This window comes from Gorilla gorilla, chromosome 2 (assembly GCF_029281585.2).
Source record: "Gorilla gorilla gorilla isolate KB3781 chromosome 2, NHGRI_mGorGor1-v2.1_pri, whole genome shotgun sequence".
Lineage (NCBI taxonomy): Eukaryota > Metazoa > Chordata > Mammalia > Primates > Hominidae > Gorilla > Gorilla gorilla.
In genome coordinates this window covers 72,300,172-72,316,180 of record NC_086017.1, presented here as the reverse complement: position 1 = coordinate 72,316,180, position 16,009 = coordinate 72,300,172, and the positions used below count along the sequence as shown (strand labels likewise).

The following is a 16,009-nucleotide window of genomic DNA, read 5'->3' as shown; positions in this document are numbered from 1 at the left end:
GGTGAATATTCCTCAGAGTTTGTTAGTATTTTCTCTGATGGCATTTCACTTATGCTTTGGCTTCAGGGAATGTCCAGGGTAGGAGAGACGGCTTTTTACAGTGTGGGTTGATGATGAGTGATGCAGACAGAGGTTTTGGTTCACCCTCCAGAGGGTAACATCACCAGATTATTCACTGCCAAATACATGTAATTTTTAAGTCAATTGGCTTCTACATTTCAGAGTGGAGGTGTCTGCCTTGGACAGAAGCACCAACTGTGGTAGTAGTAGCTGGCGTTTATTGAACACATACTATGTGCCAGACACTGTGCTAAGTGTATGCATGCATTTTCTTATTTGATCCTCACAATCAGTCTATGCAACTGATTTAATTAGCATCCCCATTTTATAGATAAGTGATGTTGAGTGATTTGTCAAAGTCACATAGTTATTAAGACTCTACCCTAAATTGCTCCTTTATTATTACAAAAATGTTATTCCCCATATATACACAGAAATCTGTAGGTGAAGTCAATTAGTGACTTTTCCAGAAACTATCCACTAGCTGATACTACTTCTAAGGGAAAGAGTCATCTATTTTTCATATATTACCAGCAAAAATAATTTATAAAGAGTTTACTCACCAGCCAGCTATTTTACCGTAATACTGAAGTAATAGACATTCAAAATTCCCCACTTCCTTTGTGCTGTCCAGATAATCATTCATTTTACATTAGTCCTTCATTCTATACCTGTTTATGGAGTGCCTACTATGTGCTAGACACTGGGGGGGGTTAGCAATGAATAAGATGGACAATGCTGTTTATTGGACATTTGCCTGAGGGAGATACATATTCTCAACAAGTAGTTTACAAGCATGGTGATTACTCAGAAAGAGAGAGTAGCCAGTGCAGTGTAACTACGGACCAAAGGGACCCAACCTCATCTGGGAGACCATTGAAGGAAAGGACATTTGGGCTGAGACCTAAAAAATAAGTAGAGTTTTGCTTGGCAAAGGAGAGAACAAAGAGTATTCCAAGATAGAAAGACCTGGAGGTGAAAGGGAAGATCTAGTAAATTTTAGGAACTAGACGTTCCTTGCGAAAGGCCAGGCCAGAAGGAGAAAAATGACAGACATGGAGTTAAAGAGCAATCAGTGCAGGAGCCTGATCATGAAGGAGCTTGCCTATGGTACAGACTTTCAGCGTTTTCAGCAGGGAATTTAGCAAAATCAATTCAGCTGGAGGAGTTAAGCGAGGTCACAGAGAGACCAGCTCCGTTATAAGCCAGCTGGGTTTGTGGTCTTCTGATGCTGGAGCTGAGGGCCACCTTCCAATGGAAGCCACCATTTATTTTTTCTAATGTATTTTGTTCATATGGGCCAACCAAAAAACACTGCGCTTTAAAAAGTTAGAGAAGTCTAAAACACTGATCTGCTATATCTTCTATCAGTTTCTTTCATCAGCCACTCTCTAGTGTTTCAGAATTTGACATCCCCTTTGGGGTCTGTGACAGATCATTTTATTGCCTACTAGGACATCCTTATTTCCAGTTGATGCCATGAAAATGGAGTTAACAATTAACACACTTGCTGTCTGAAGCAACCCTTCAGAAGCTTTACAGAAGAGAAAAGATAAGTATCCAAAGTTAATTATTTCACTTAATATTGTGTAGTGAACAGCTGAATATCATTCAAAGCAAACATAAGACAGACACAGTATTTTCTCCAGACTGTGTGGTCTAAGTGACCAGGTCACAGAAATGCTAGCTACAAAAGAAATACCTAAAGAATATGGGTATTTCCCAGCACTTTGGGAGGCAGAGATGAGTGGATCACCTGAGGTCAGGAATTTGAGACCAGCCTGGCCAACATGGTGAAACTCCATCTCTACTAAAAATACAAAAATTAGCCAGGCATGGTGGCAGGTGCCTGTAATCCCAACTGCTTGAGAGGCTGAGCCAGGAGAATTGCTTGAACTCGGGAGGCGGAGGTTGTAGTGAGCTGAAATCGTGCCACTTCACTCCAGCCTGGGTGATAGAGCCAGACTCCGTCTCAAAAAAGAAAAAGAAAAAAGAAATACCTAATGAATAGGTACATGGCTTCAAACAGGAAATAGTTGTCATGAAATTAATTATAGATTCTATCCTGACCTCCAAATCACATGCAGTGGGAAGTTTATCGCCAGAAAGTTAGAGAGTGATTAAGATAAAGGTGTGACTGTGAAGCCCAGACTAACAGAAACGTAGGCAGGCTATTGACCGTTTCTGAGCCTTGGTTTCTTCATCTATACAGTGGGAATGCTGATAGCTGCCTCAGAGAGCCACTGGGCTAATAAGAGATAAACAGTAGACCTTTCATAACACCTGGTATATAGCAAGTAGGTGCTCCATAAATAGCCATTCTTAGCCTTACTGTCAAATTATTCAAAACTGTAAGAAAGTTTACATGACCCTGGTGCTTTTTAAAAAATTTTTTTTTAATTATACTTTAAGTTCTGGGATACATGTGCAGAACGTGCAGGTTTGTTACATAGGTATACATGTGCCATGGTGGTTTGCTGCACCCATCAACCCGTCATCTACATTAGGTATTTCTTCTAATGCTATCCCTCCCCCAGTCCCCCACCCTTCAACAGGCCCCAGTGTGTGATGTTTCCCTCCCTGTGTCCATGTGTTCTCATTGTCCAACTCCCACTTATGAGAAAACGCAGTGTTTGGTTTTCTGTTCTTGTGTTAGTTTGCTGAGAATGATGGATTCCAGCTTCATCCATGTCCCTGCAAAGGACATGAACTCATCCTTTTTTATGGCTGTGTAGTATTCTATGGTGAATATGTGCCACATTTTCTTTATCCACTCTATCATTGATGGACATTTGGGTTGGTTCCATTTTCCCACCAGTTCAGTCTTAGCATACCAATCATTTTTCCTGTAAGCAATCCAAACTATTACCCATGACAAGGTCAACCAAAACTCTTGTGACTTATATTTTAGCATATTCTTTCATGCAAAAATTTGATTCATCGAAGTCATTTTCCATTATGTTTAGTGTATTTTAGCATTTTGTGTTTTATTTTAATGCCAAAAGAATTTTTCATTTTTACATAGTCTCTAAAACATCTCTTTATTAATCAAAATGTTTGCTTAACTAGAATTGAATATCTCATTCTCCAAGCATATTTTGGTTTGAATCAGGTTTATTTCAGTGTGCACTGAGGTTTCTTATTTTTCCAGTTCTGCCACTTCCTAAAGTATAATCTTAGACAGATTGATTAATCTCTGACCTTAGTTGCCTAATCTGTAAAATGGGAACAATAAGACCTACATTATGTGGTGTGGGTAGAATTAAATGAGAAAATGGTGGATTGGAGTAAGTATTTGATACTTGTTAGATATTGTTATTATTGTAATTATTAATGTAGTTGTATCACTGAGCACAAATGTTAGCATCAGTTTCTCAATCAACCGCTGCCATATGTAAATTGCTGAACTAAGAGTGGTAGAGATAGGTTTAAAAAAAAAATCTTACTCTACTGTCTGGAAGTTAGTGTCTAGAGTGCATTCAGTCAAAGGAACTTTCTAGACTTTCTGGTTCAATGTTTCCACTGATATGCTAGAGTCTGCTTGGCTCCTACCTGCTGGTGACAGCCGATCTCCATTTCTCTTCCTATGTTCGAAGTTAGGGATGTCCCATTGGTAGCCTAAAACTGACCACAGCAGGAGCATTTTACTGAAATTGGCAAACACTATCTTACTTATATTTCAGTATATTATTATATTGGGTTTTTTTTTTTAGACAGTGATAGATAAAGAGAAAGGGAAGAGAGAGTGTGAGCTTTTCAGAAACCAGCATACCACTGAGTATATCCCAAGTGCAGGATATGTACCACATGGGACCTCAGATGCTACTGGTGTTAGATGCTCCAAAAACTCATCATTAAACAAGACCAATCACATTGTGAGAGGGTTATTATTTTTCTAATTCTCTTTTCATCTTTATCCTTATGTCAAGAAGAAAGTTTCCATTTGGTGCTTGTTTGTCTTTCACACTTATCTAAAAATCTCAAATTTTCATTTGTAACAGAGGACGGGGAGGCTTCAGGCTCAGGACCCTTAGCAGGCAACCATGTCTACCCAGAATTTACTACCATTGTTTTAGTTATACTGTATTTATTTTCACCCTGGCTTTTTTCTTATTGAGAGTGATATTGCTTTTTCATTTATAGTAGAAATATGTTTCCCTTTATAATTAAGTATTTTTAAAGTGAGCTAGTTTAAGGAGGAATAATAAGTAACTATAATACAGATGGTTCATGGGTTGCAGCCAAAATCAGGAAGGTGTATTGATGCTGGAAGTCTGGGAAGTACTGATACTTTCTAGCCACTCCATTTTGCAGTTGCGGAAACTGAGACCAGAGAAGGAAAATGACTTGCACAGTTAGTTTAATAGAACTCAGACCTCTTAACTCATCCCTTGAGCCTTGCAAAAAGCCTCACTGGGATTGCTTGTTTTTTTCACTCTTTGCCTGAGAAAATGAAAACAAAAAAGAGAGAGAGAGAGAAACCAAACCACTGCATTACAAACCCAGGCTATGATAGATAAGTTGTCACTGGCAGCAGTGACATAATTTATACCTTCAAATTCAGGCTAAAGCAGCCTGCAGGAAAAGTCAAGGACACCAGAGGTCACAAGTGACCCCTTCGTGCAGAAGCATTACTATTCAGTAACAACAATATAGCCCTCACTTGCTCAGCACCAAAGCCATGTGGAAGCCAGGGACACAAGTAAGACATGGCCCTTGTCCTATTCAAGCTTGCATTCTGTCACCCTTCTTAGTGTTGAGAGATGTTCAAAAGGCAAACAAAACACAAAAATGCCAGAAGGGGGCAGGGGCCCCCACTTAAAATCCGCAAAAATAAGCTTACATGTCTGCTTGGAGATTTTACAAAATTAAAACTTTCCAATTTGCACTTCCAAGTTTCTCTTAAAATAAGATCATGTCACAAAAATCAACAAAATGGAAAGGCATACAATGTGGCCATTAGGAGGGCAAACCCTGGAATCCAAGGAAACCGTGCTTCAAATACCAGCTCCATAATGTCACTAGTTGTGGATCTTTTAAAAAGTTGATTAACCTCTCTGAGCCTCAGTTTCCTCATCTGTAAGCAATGAGAATTTCACGCCCACCATTGTGAGGGTGAATTCCTTATAAATTGCTTAACCTTGTGCTAGGCAAAGAGTAAGCATGCAACCATTGTTAAGTATCAGCAGTGTTAAGAGGCTGGGTCTGAAGGAGCCCTTGAGCCTTGGAAAAATCCTCTCTGGGAATGAGGGATTGGGACAGAAATGAGGAAAAGGAAAACTGGAAGGAAAAACAGGTCTACTTCAATCAGGCATCTGTTCAGAGGCCCCAGGGGGTGGGGGGTGGGGGGAGATGAGAACATACACTTCCTGGATCTAGTCTCGGAGCACAGTACCCTGAACAACAGGAGATGAGAACAATTCTCATCGTTAATGAGGCTGCGGCTCCTAATCGGAGCATGGAATAGAATGCGTTTGCTTAATAGAGATCATTTCCTTGCCTCTTGCCCAACTCCCCAGCAGTGCCAGCAGCCCTTTGTTTAATAAAAGGTAGGGACTTTGAGGAGTATGATGGGATGGGCTGTAGGAGGCATTACTACCCTCATTACTATGATAATAGTTTAATCACAATCAATATTTATGAACATGCACAGAAGCCGTACAATCAACCAGTAGCCCTGCAACTCAGTTTTCATGTTCTTGCCTAAGGATGCTTTGCAGGAAAGCCTCGGCTCTCTCCCACTTTCCCATGGCCCCCTGTGAAGCTCTGCAGTGGTTCACAGAGGTCATTTCAGAATATTATCCTTGATGGTTACAGTTTTATATATGAGGTCTTATTTGTGGTCGGTGAATATTATAATACATTTTGTTGTTCAAAATACTTCCACAGTCATGGTAGGACTTTTCCCTTCAAACTTTGTTAAATTGTCTTGTGAAAAGGCAGTGTAGGGACAACCTGATACAGTACAGAATCCTTTGAAGTCAGGCCCACCCATTAGGGTTCAAATCCTAGCTCTGCTACTTCTTGACTGTGTGCCCTGAGGACAGCAACTTAACCTCTCTGAGCCCAGTTTCCTCATTCATAAAGGAAGAAGACAAGTCCTTAGAAGACGTGAATAAGATACTGTAAATTAGGTGTTCAATCATTGGTAAATGCATCCTGATTTTATATATGACTATCAGTTATTAAATATTTCTGTATTGTTCATGAGAAATCTGAGTAGTTCATTGCTTTTCCCAAGGTCACATAGACACTAATTGAGAAAGTAGGAGTAAGAGTCAAGACTTGGTCAGTATTCTCTTTTCCATTATCTGAAATGGTTCCATTTATAGGCAACTTAGAGAAACCTTATTTTTTAAACATCTCAAACTTTAACTCTTTTCTTTCAAATGGGAATCAAATTTTGAAAGCCAGTGATCATTTTTCAAGCAATGGACATCTGGTGAGCTACTTATGAGAAATTTTTGGTGTCACAGTTCCCACCTCTGTAAAAATGGCATTTACCAACTCTGGCCCTCTTATAAAAGGAAGCAACGGACAATGGCCTCATGATGTATGTGCGTCCATGTAGCATTTGACCCAGTGCTCACATGGAAATAGTGCCTCCCAACTGGCCCAGCACAGTACTGACATTCGGTAAGCAAAGAAGACATTTCAGGCCCTCTGGTGACAGAGCCCTGGGAATCCATCATGCTGTCTATGATTCCAGATATACTTCAAGGCTTGTGTTTTTCTCCAGTCCTCAGAAAGTATTGGAAGGGGCTTTCACCGTAATTGTCACTTGGCCCCAGGCAGAAGCCACTGAGGTTTGCTCAACTGCTCACCCGCACACGCAGTCCCAGTACATCCGCCCACTCACACATTCTGTCTCACCCAAGCAGTCGGTCCCTCAGTTGGCACTTAAAATTTATTCATCTTCCCAAGATGCACTTAGAGCATCCAGATTATGTATTGAGTGTTGGTTCTGTTAGGTTTTGGTTTTGCCTTTATAGAGGACATACCCCTAAACCATGATTTCATCAACCAAACACCTTGAGAAAGTCACCCTGAGAAAGATATATTCTTCCTGCAAAATCCCTTTCTCCACTAGAATTGAAAATTGAAAATTCTATCACTTTTGTTCCTTTTTTCAATAATTTTTAATGAAAGTCATATCGGCACATGGTTAAAAAAAATGAAACAGTACAGAAACATTCATAATTTTTTTAAAAAAACACAGTTCTCTGTCCTAGTCCTTTCTGCTCTCAATCCCTTCCTTCAAAATGAAACTTTTTAACAATTTTTTAACCCCTGGAGTGCTAAGTACTATTATTATATTTTTTTTATTATTATTATTTAGAGATAGGGTCTCACTCTGTCTCCCAGGCTGGAGTGCAGTGGCATGATCACAGCTCACCGCAGCATCGAACTCCTGGGTTCAAGTGATCCTCCTGCCTCAGCCTCCTGAGTAGCTGGGAATATAGGTGCACACAACCATGCCTGGCTAATTTTTTGTTTGTTTGTTTGTTTGTTTGTTTTTGTAGAAACTGAGGTCTCCCTATGTTGCCCAGGCTGGTCTTGAACTCCTGGTTTCAAGCAATCCTCCTGCCTCAGCCTCCCTGAGTGCTAGGTTTATAAGCATGAACCACTGCACACAGCCTTTGTTGTCATTTCTTGATTGGTCAATCTTAGTGATTATTTGACTCCCTACTGTAATAGATAGAGCTTCAGCTCACTTTACATCATCCACTTCTCCTCCACTCTCCTTCTGTTACAGTTATTACAGTATTGTTCTTCCTGTCTTGGTACCATTATAACTTTAAGCTGTACCCATCCACCTTTATTTCCTGTTTCACCCACAAAATGAGACTATGACACCCATATCTTTTTTCTTCTCCTGCTTCCTCCTCCAATTAATTTCATTTTCTAACATAGGAATTCTTAATTCATATCACTTAAAAATGCAATAACCTATATTTATGAATGTCCCTTGAGTCTAGACCAGCACTGTCCAATAGAACTCTCTAAAATGATGGCAGTATTCTGTATCTGAGCTGTCCAAAATAGTCACTAGCCTTATGTAGCTCTCAAGTACTCTCAACTGCGACTAGTGCAACTAAAAAGTTGAATGTTACTTGTATTTTCTTTTAATTTATTTAAATTTAAAGAGCCACATGTGTAGGGTCAGACCAACCTTAATATACAAGTGCAATTCACTAAAACAACCTGACTTTCCAGCAGAAATGACAATGATTGCTGGCACATAGTTCTTACTATGCCCAGGGATTGTTCTAAGAATTCAGTTAATAACTCAACAACCTTATGAACAATACTATTATCCTCATTTTACAGATGAGGAAAATGAGGCATAGAAAGGTTAAGTAACTTGTCAAGTAAGTGGCAGAGCTATTGAAAGTAATGGCAAAAACCCTGATTACTTTTGCACCAACCTGATGGAATGTGGCCCCATGCAATCCAGCTTGAGTCTATGCTCTTAACCACTTTCCTATGAATAGGCTGGGCTGGGGCTGAATATCTGATAACTTGGTGTCTCTCCATGTGGCTTTTTTCTTTCCAAATGGGATCTCATCCTCCTGGGCTTCTCCATGTGGCTTGGGTTTCTTGCAGCATGGTATTCTCAGGGTAGTTACACTTACATGGCAGCTAGCTGGCTTTCAAGATTGAGGAAGCAGAAGCTGCCAGACCTCTTCAAGACTAGGCTCAGAATTGGCACGGCACCACCTCCATTATATTCTCTTGGTCAAAGCAGTTGCAGACCAGCCCAGACTCCAGGCAGATGGAGGAATAGACTCCATTTCTCAGTGAGGGAAGAGCATGGACCTACGGGAAGCAAAAGAATTGATGGCAAACCTCTTTGGAAACAAACTATCACAATGTGAACTGGACTTCAGGTCTACATTCCAATGCAGAGAATGCCACAGAGCCGTAGTGGTCTGCAGGGATCTCTTTTTATGAGGTTAGGCCTGATAAGCCAGCAAGAAATAGAATCAGAGAGGTCTACAGCACACCTGGAACATGGCCAGTAAAGAGGAGCAGAAGTAGAATGGTCAGGCCTCTTGCTGCAGGATAAGTCACACGCTCTTACCTGAAGAATTCTAACTTTGAAACAGAAGCAGCACACCCAAGTTTCAGATATGTAAGGTTTAATGACCCCAACCACTAAAGGAAAATAGCCCAGCCAGTGCACTGGAACCTGACCAATCAAATCAGCCCCTTGGGAGGTGGAGGGAAAAGGAGTATAAAAATAATAGCCAACACTAATTAAACACATACTATGTGCCAGGCTCTATGCAAAGTTGTTTACACGTATTAGCTCCTTTAGCCCTTTACATGAAGTAAATGAATTAATACAGGGAAAATGCTTAGAATAGTATCCCACCTGTGGTAAGCACTTAAGAAATTCATCTTTTTAAAAGTTAATAATCCACACAACCACCCTATAAGGAGGAACTACTGTTATTATTATCATTATCTCTATTTTCCAAAAAGTAAGCTGATGCTAAGAAAGGTTAGTTACCTGGCCCACTGTTAGTGGGTGATGAAACCAGATGCCAGATCAAGCATCTGTCTCCTGATCCCAAGCCCTTACCTTGTATACTGCACTAATTAGGGTGTATCAAAACAAGAGATCCTTTAAGCTCTTCTTATAGAGTCACCAAATACCAGTTCCTTTTGAACTGATCGTGCCTAGTGGTACTTTCTTAGTTGTCCTATAAGAGTGCTACAGCTCAAACACCTACTGTAAGAAAGTGCTAGAAACCTCTAACCTCTGCCCTGGGTACTGAGTAAAGAGTGCCATTCTCTAAAGTTCATTCATTCAATATATTTTTATTGAGCCACTACTATATACCAGGTAGTGTAGACACTAAGGAGAGAGAGCACCTACATTCTAGATATGAGGCTGGTGAGAGATGAAAAATCAAACCAACAGGAGATGAAATGATTTTAGGCATGGCACTGAGTAACATTTTTACATACTGAATTGCCTTGACACACAAAAAAATCTACGTTTCTAAATTGCTTGGGTTAGGGAAGTGGAAAAGGGAGCAAAACAGCATCATTAACCTTGCAGCAGAAATTTCAAAGGCCAAACATTGAAGTAAATTTTGCTAGCCCTTTGACATGGTGGTGTGGTCTGCAGTATCTAGGCAAAGGACAAAAAAAATTAACTCAGAGCTCTTGTGAAGTCAAACAGGCGGGGGTGGAGTCAGCTCATGGAGAGAATAAATCATTTCCTTGATTGTTTTTTTCCTTTTTTTTTTTTTTTTTTTTTTTTTTTGAGAGATCATGGGGCGTTCGGGCAGTCACTAATGCGGTGGTATCTGTTCAGACTTCTTTCTTCTTCCATCTTTGAGTCTTACCCACCAGATTTCTGTTTGCAAAAAGGGCCTAATCCACTTTTTTTTTTGTCTGTGCATTGATTTAATAGTATCAAACCCTGAGGTCCTCGTGGTCTGCACCTGGGTTGCTTTTTCCCCTAATGAAGCAAGAGAAGTGGTTTAAGCCCCTGCCGCGCTCCCTATCAAAGCTGCACAATGATTAACTCAGGTCCCCTTTTTAGGGCCAGGCAGAAGAAAATCCCTTAGTCATCAGCATTGTGAAAATCCCAGAATGGTGAGTGCTCAATGAAAAGATTACCTTGGGCACCTGAAAAATAATGGAAGAGCTCAATAGAGAAACCATTAAGCCTGTCTACACTGGCTAAGTGAGGTGGAGGGTCGAGGTAATTAGCTGGGACATTCAAGCCAGAGAAACTATTTTGGACCTTCTGCACTGACTCAAATGTATTCAAGTCCCTCATACATTTTTTTTTTTGAGAAGCCATTTAAGGTTACATCTACACACACAAGAAAAAATTAAGACTTAAATATAACTAATTAATAAAAGTGGTTTGATAGTTTTTTTAAAAAAAGAAACTAAATAATAGGATGATAGGCAGCTTAGGGAATGGGAGGTCCAAAGCTGTAACTTATTAGTCATGTGCCTTCAAGCCAAGTTGCTTATCTCTTTTAGCCTTGGTTTCTTCAACTGTAAAATGGGAATATTAATAGGATCCCCCTCAAAAGGTTGTTGAGGCAGAAATCATGGAGCAAGCACATTCATCCTACAGCTCCTAATGTGGTGCCTGTACATAGTAAATGTTCTTTGTTTCAGGCACAGGAAAACATGAACAATTGTTCACTGACAGCGCCTCTTCCCAATTTTATCCTTAGCCTCCGTCAGCCTCTCTGGATTTGTGTCTCTTTTTCTAAGCTTTTTCCAGAACTGGCTCTATCTGGAGAGTCAGGGACAAGAGGATTCATGAATGCTGCTAGAGAAAAGATATGGGTTGTCCTACCAGAGGGGATGGTCAGAAAGCAGGGAGTCCCAGGAGATGAAGTTCTGCTGAAGTCACAGTTCTTGCCTCCCTTTGAGGGCAGTTGAGAACCTGCTCAGGAGGGATGCCAGACCAGGTATCTGGGGCAAGCCCTACCCCCTCCCCTTTGTCTCCTGTGCCCTAGGGTACATGGCTATGGCTTGGTCCTGGAGAGTAATAGATTGTGTTGTTGATTATAACCCAGGGCACTGGCCTGGGGAACTGCCCTCTCACTTATGCCCACACTCAGTCATACTTAGCGAAGAGAACAGGTCTTTGCTGTCAGCCTCAACATTTAGAGGGTGAGTTCTCAGTGCATAGGGTGTCAGAGAATTGGCAGAAAGTATGCCAGACTGAGAATCAGCTCAGATACCTGTTGGTAACCTGGGGAGATTCCAGAATCTTTTTTATAGCAAGAAATTGCCCGTGGGCCAGAGGTGGGGAGTGAAACTGACTATCACCACCAGGCTGAGGAGCATGTGCTTTGTCTACACCGGTAAGCCAATATTACCAGTAATGATGATAAGCACAGCTACATTTAGTTGAACCCTTTGAGTAGCGTTATTATCGTCCCATTTACAAAGGAAGCTCAGAGAAGTTAAGTAATGGCTAGTCACCAAGCTAAAAAATGGCAAAGCCAGAATTTTAACCTAGCTAATCCTGAACCCATTCTGTAAGCCACTTCTCTAGATTTAAAGTTAAAAAAGAAAAGAAAATTACACACACACACACACACACACACACACACACACACACACACACTCTTTTAACAACCATTGACGGAAAAAAATACACAAACACAAAAAGCTACTATATTATATAGTGCTTTTAAAGAAATTTGCGTTTTGTTCATCAAAACAATATCTTACTATAATGTAAAATAGCCTTGTGTAGATGGTAAGGGCTGTTGGTTATTTGATCTAGATACAGTGCCTGGTGCATGCTTGGATTTTCTGGCAATAATTCCAAAGCTCTAGTGGGTTGGGAGGATCTGATCATTCCCTTCTACCTAGAGTATAGCTGGCAAAAAGACATATTCCTATGGATATGGATATGGATAACTTAAGAAAAGGTGATCCTTAAAAAGGGAGCACTGCTGACATTATACATGAAAAGATTCTCATCCTGGTTCTGTCAATTTCTCCGCTCTGCTACATTTATCTACTGTAAAGAATGTAACTGGTGACACTTCCTACCTCTAAGGGGACTTGAATCAGAGAATGAAAAGCAGCCCTAGAGATAAACTCTCATGTAGGTAAAGAAACAAATCCAAAGAAAAGAAAAGAAAAACACGTCCAGAGCCTTCTACCTAGCCTCTGTTTGAGCTTCTCCAGTGAGGTGGAGGTCTCTATCACCAGAAATGGCCAGTTCCTGGCTGGAGTGTGATAGCTGTTTAGACCTTTTTCTAGGGCCCTGTAATTTTACACATTCATTCTGATTCTATGCTCTGGAACCATTGTGAACAAATTCAATCCTTCTGCACTGAAGCTCCTTAATTAACTACATGAATATTATGGTTTTCTTTGCAATTAGCCCATCTTTTTCTAGGCAAGATGCCTTTTCTTTCACTTTCCTTATAGAATATACTGCCAGAATCCCCCTTTTCCTCATCATCATTGTCCTTCTTAAAGTTCAATATCCAGCGGCCGGGCATGGTGGCTCACGCCTGTAATCCCAGCACTTTGGGAGGCCGAGGCAGGCAGATCACCTGAGGTCACAAGTTTGAGACCAGCCTGGGTCAACATGGCAAAACCCCATCTCTACTAAAAATACAAATATTAGCTGGGTGTGGTGGTGGGTGCCTGTAATCCCAGCTACTCAGGAGGCTGAGGCAGTAGAATTGCTTCAACTCGGGAGACAGAGGTTGCAGTGGGCCGAGATAGCGCCACTGCACTCCAGCCTGGGTGGCAGAGTGAGACTCCATACCACGCCCCCCAAAAAAGTTCAATATCCCGAACCAAAAATGATACACACATGTCTCTAAATAATAATAGACCACAATTTACCCTGGGTTATTTTTTCCTGTTATTATGGGATGGGAGGAGGATCAATAAGACTAAGTGCAAGTCATCATTTATTAAATAAAAGAACAATCCTAACAAACCGAGGGCTGGTGCATGAAGGAGAGTGGATGATTTTCATTTGTGACAAAAACTTGCCTCATCTTCCCAAACTGCCTGTAAAGGAATAGAATTTGGTGTCATTCTCCGGATTGTAACTGCATGTTAGTAGTAAATGGTAAATGGTGTGTTTAAAGGTTGGTCATTTCAGCTGTAACAAAACCCCTACCAACTGCTAAGCATCAACATCACAGAGTACAGGAGGCAATTTCTAGCTGAGAAGAATTGTTTTGCTAGCACCTGCTCTGACCACTGATGCTTGAATTCCTCATACTTTTCTACCAGTATTGAGGAGATCAAGAGTTCCAAGGGAGAAAGTTGGGCTCAGATGACCACATAGGAGTCTTGGCTTCTCTGCCTCCTGTCTGTGATCATGAGCAAATAAATTCCTTAAATTCTATGGGTTTTACGTTCTTGATTGTAAACGGATCTGATTGAATCACCCCCTTTTTGCAGGGTGGCTTAAAGAAGAAACTGTTTGTGGAAGTGTTTTGCAAATGAAAAATATCACAGAAATGTTAGATAATAGTATACATGGGGGAGACATGAAAAAAAAGACAAGCCACCTTCTTTCCTGAACTAAGTTCTAGCATAGCAATGGAGAGGAAAGATTTGGGGTTGAGAATCTTTTAGTAGAAATGATAATTGTGCAAAATCTGGAGAGCCTGCCTCAAATCCCTTTAAGGACTAAGAGTATTCTCCTTTACCCACCAGCCTCTGCAGGCAGTCAGCTTTCTATACAACTATGTTGGTTTTCAGACTGATCAGTGAAGTGGCTCCTTGATCCAATCTTGCCTCTGCTTACTTCTCAATCATCCTGAGGCCAGAACTGGTCATTAGCTTTCTCTCATTGCTTCCCTCTATAAATTTTCCCTGAGTTTCCTTTCTAAGCTGGTACCAGGTGAATCAATGAGGAGACAGTCATGAGCAAGACCAAGATAACCTTTGCTCTCATGACATTATATGGGAGGTAGACATTGCGCAAAAAAAAATTTCTGCTGAATTGCAATCAATGCTGCAAGAACAAGTGTAAGGTTCTAAGAGAATCTGTAACAGGAGACTCCAGGAATCGTCTTGGGGGCTGGCAATGATTCAAGAAGATAGAATGCATTGCCCTCTCGATAATTACCTAATTGATGTGTGTTCCTTGCTTTAAAGTTTACAAAGCACTTTCTCATGTGTTTTCTCATTTCACCAAGCTTTCAGCCCTGCAAAGTACACAGTATTGTCAACTCGGTCTAGAAATCTGGAAACCAAGGCTAAGGAACTTGGCATGATCTCCCCAGGGTCAACGAGTTCTGGCACTGAAAGAACTTTTGACTCTATATTCTGGGCTCTTTCCACCCCACCCTATTGGTTCATTGGCTGTTTTCTCTTGAGAGCTGACATTTTGGAAACTAGCACTGAGAAAAGAGCAACAGAGGAAATCACTCCCCTGGGTACTTTTCTGGGAGACATTTGGGTGAAGCTTGATTCCTAATATTGATCTCAGCCAAATTGCAGGAGGAAGCCTGGCTGAGATGTGAAAAGACATCCTAACTGCTTTTTGTGCATTGCAGTCTTTGTAGTTCCCAGTTAAAAACAGGAAACCCTCTCTGACCCCAAATGTAGCTCCTTAGTCTTAATTGTGCCTAGAGAAACATGTGTGACCTGAGTCAAAATGAAACACACAGAATATTAAACATACTCCTATAGGCTTTATTTCTCAAACCCAGCTGTTCATTGACTTCTCACAGTACTCAGAACTCACCCACATTTGCTTATGAATTCATCGTCTTAGCTGCCATTTGTTCTGTATTTACATCCTGGGGCTAAGTGTGAATTCACCCTTATCAACCTGCGGAAATAAGCACTATTACTAATAATAACTCCACTTTGCAGATGAGGTAACAGAGGCTCAGAGAGATGAAGCAACTTGCCCAAGGTCACACAGCTTGTAAGTGGTAGAGTTGGGATTCGAACTGAGGTCTGACTCCAAACTTCATGCTCTCAAACATAACACTCTAGCACACTACCATACACCCTCCCCACAAAACTAAAAATTTTATAACCACTTCCTGCACTTCCCATCTGGAATTTTTAGCACGTAAAAGCAGGAGACATAACAGCAGCCTTTGGGCAGTTTTGAAAGGTTCTCATCTCCCTACCCACAGACACCATCTCCCTCTGGGTTGAGGATGTCCATCTTCCTCTTAAAAACCTGAGTTAATGACAGCTGAGAACTGAGGTATTTAGTTATTTAGTTAGGACAACCTGCAGCCAAATTACACAAAGACCCAAGGTACAAGAAGTAACAGCAATCTTACTTGCTTCTCTAGACTGGTAAGCCCCAGACTAATCCATTTGGGTTTAGCTAGTCACTTTTCTTTTTTTCAAAGGGAGGGAGGAAAATGTAAAGCTCCCGCTCCAGCAACAGAATCTGAATCAGTAAATTTGCGTGTGCATTCTCTCTTTCTGCAAAGCAGTGGCTATG

The 16,009-nt window shown here is 40.9% G+C and overlaps 1 protein-coding gene across 12 annotated transcripts in view; it reads left to right on the top strand.

Annotated features, from left to right (window-relative positions):
• Positions 1-16,009, top strand: part of CADPS (calcium dependent secretion activator) — a 476,794-nt gene that overhangs the window by 412,921 nt on the left and 47,864 nt on the right. The gene's annotated exons all lie outside the window — the stretch shown is intronic.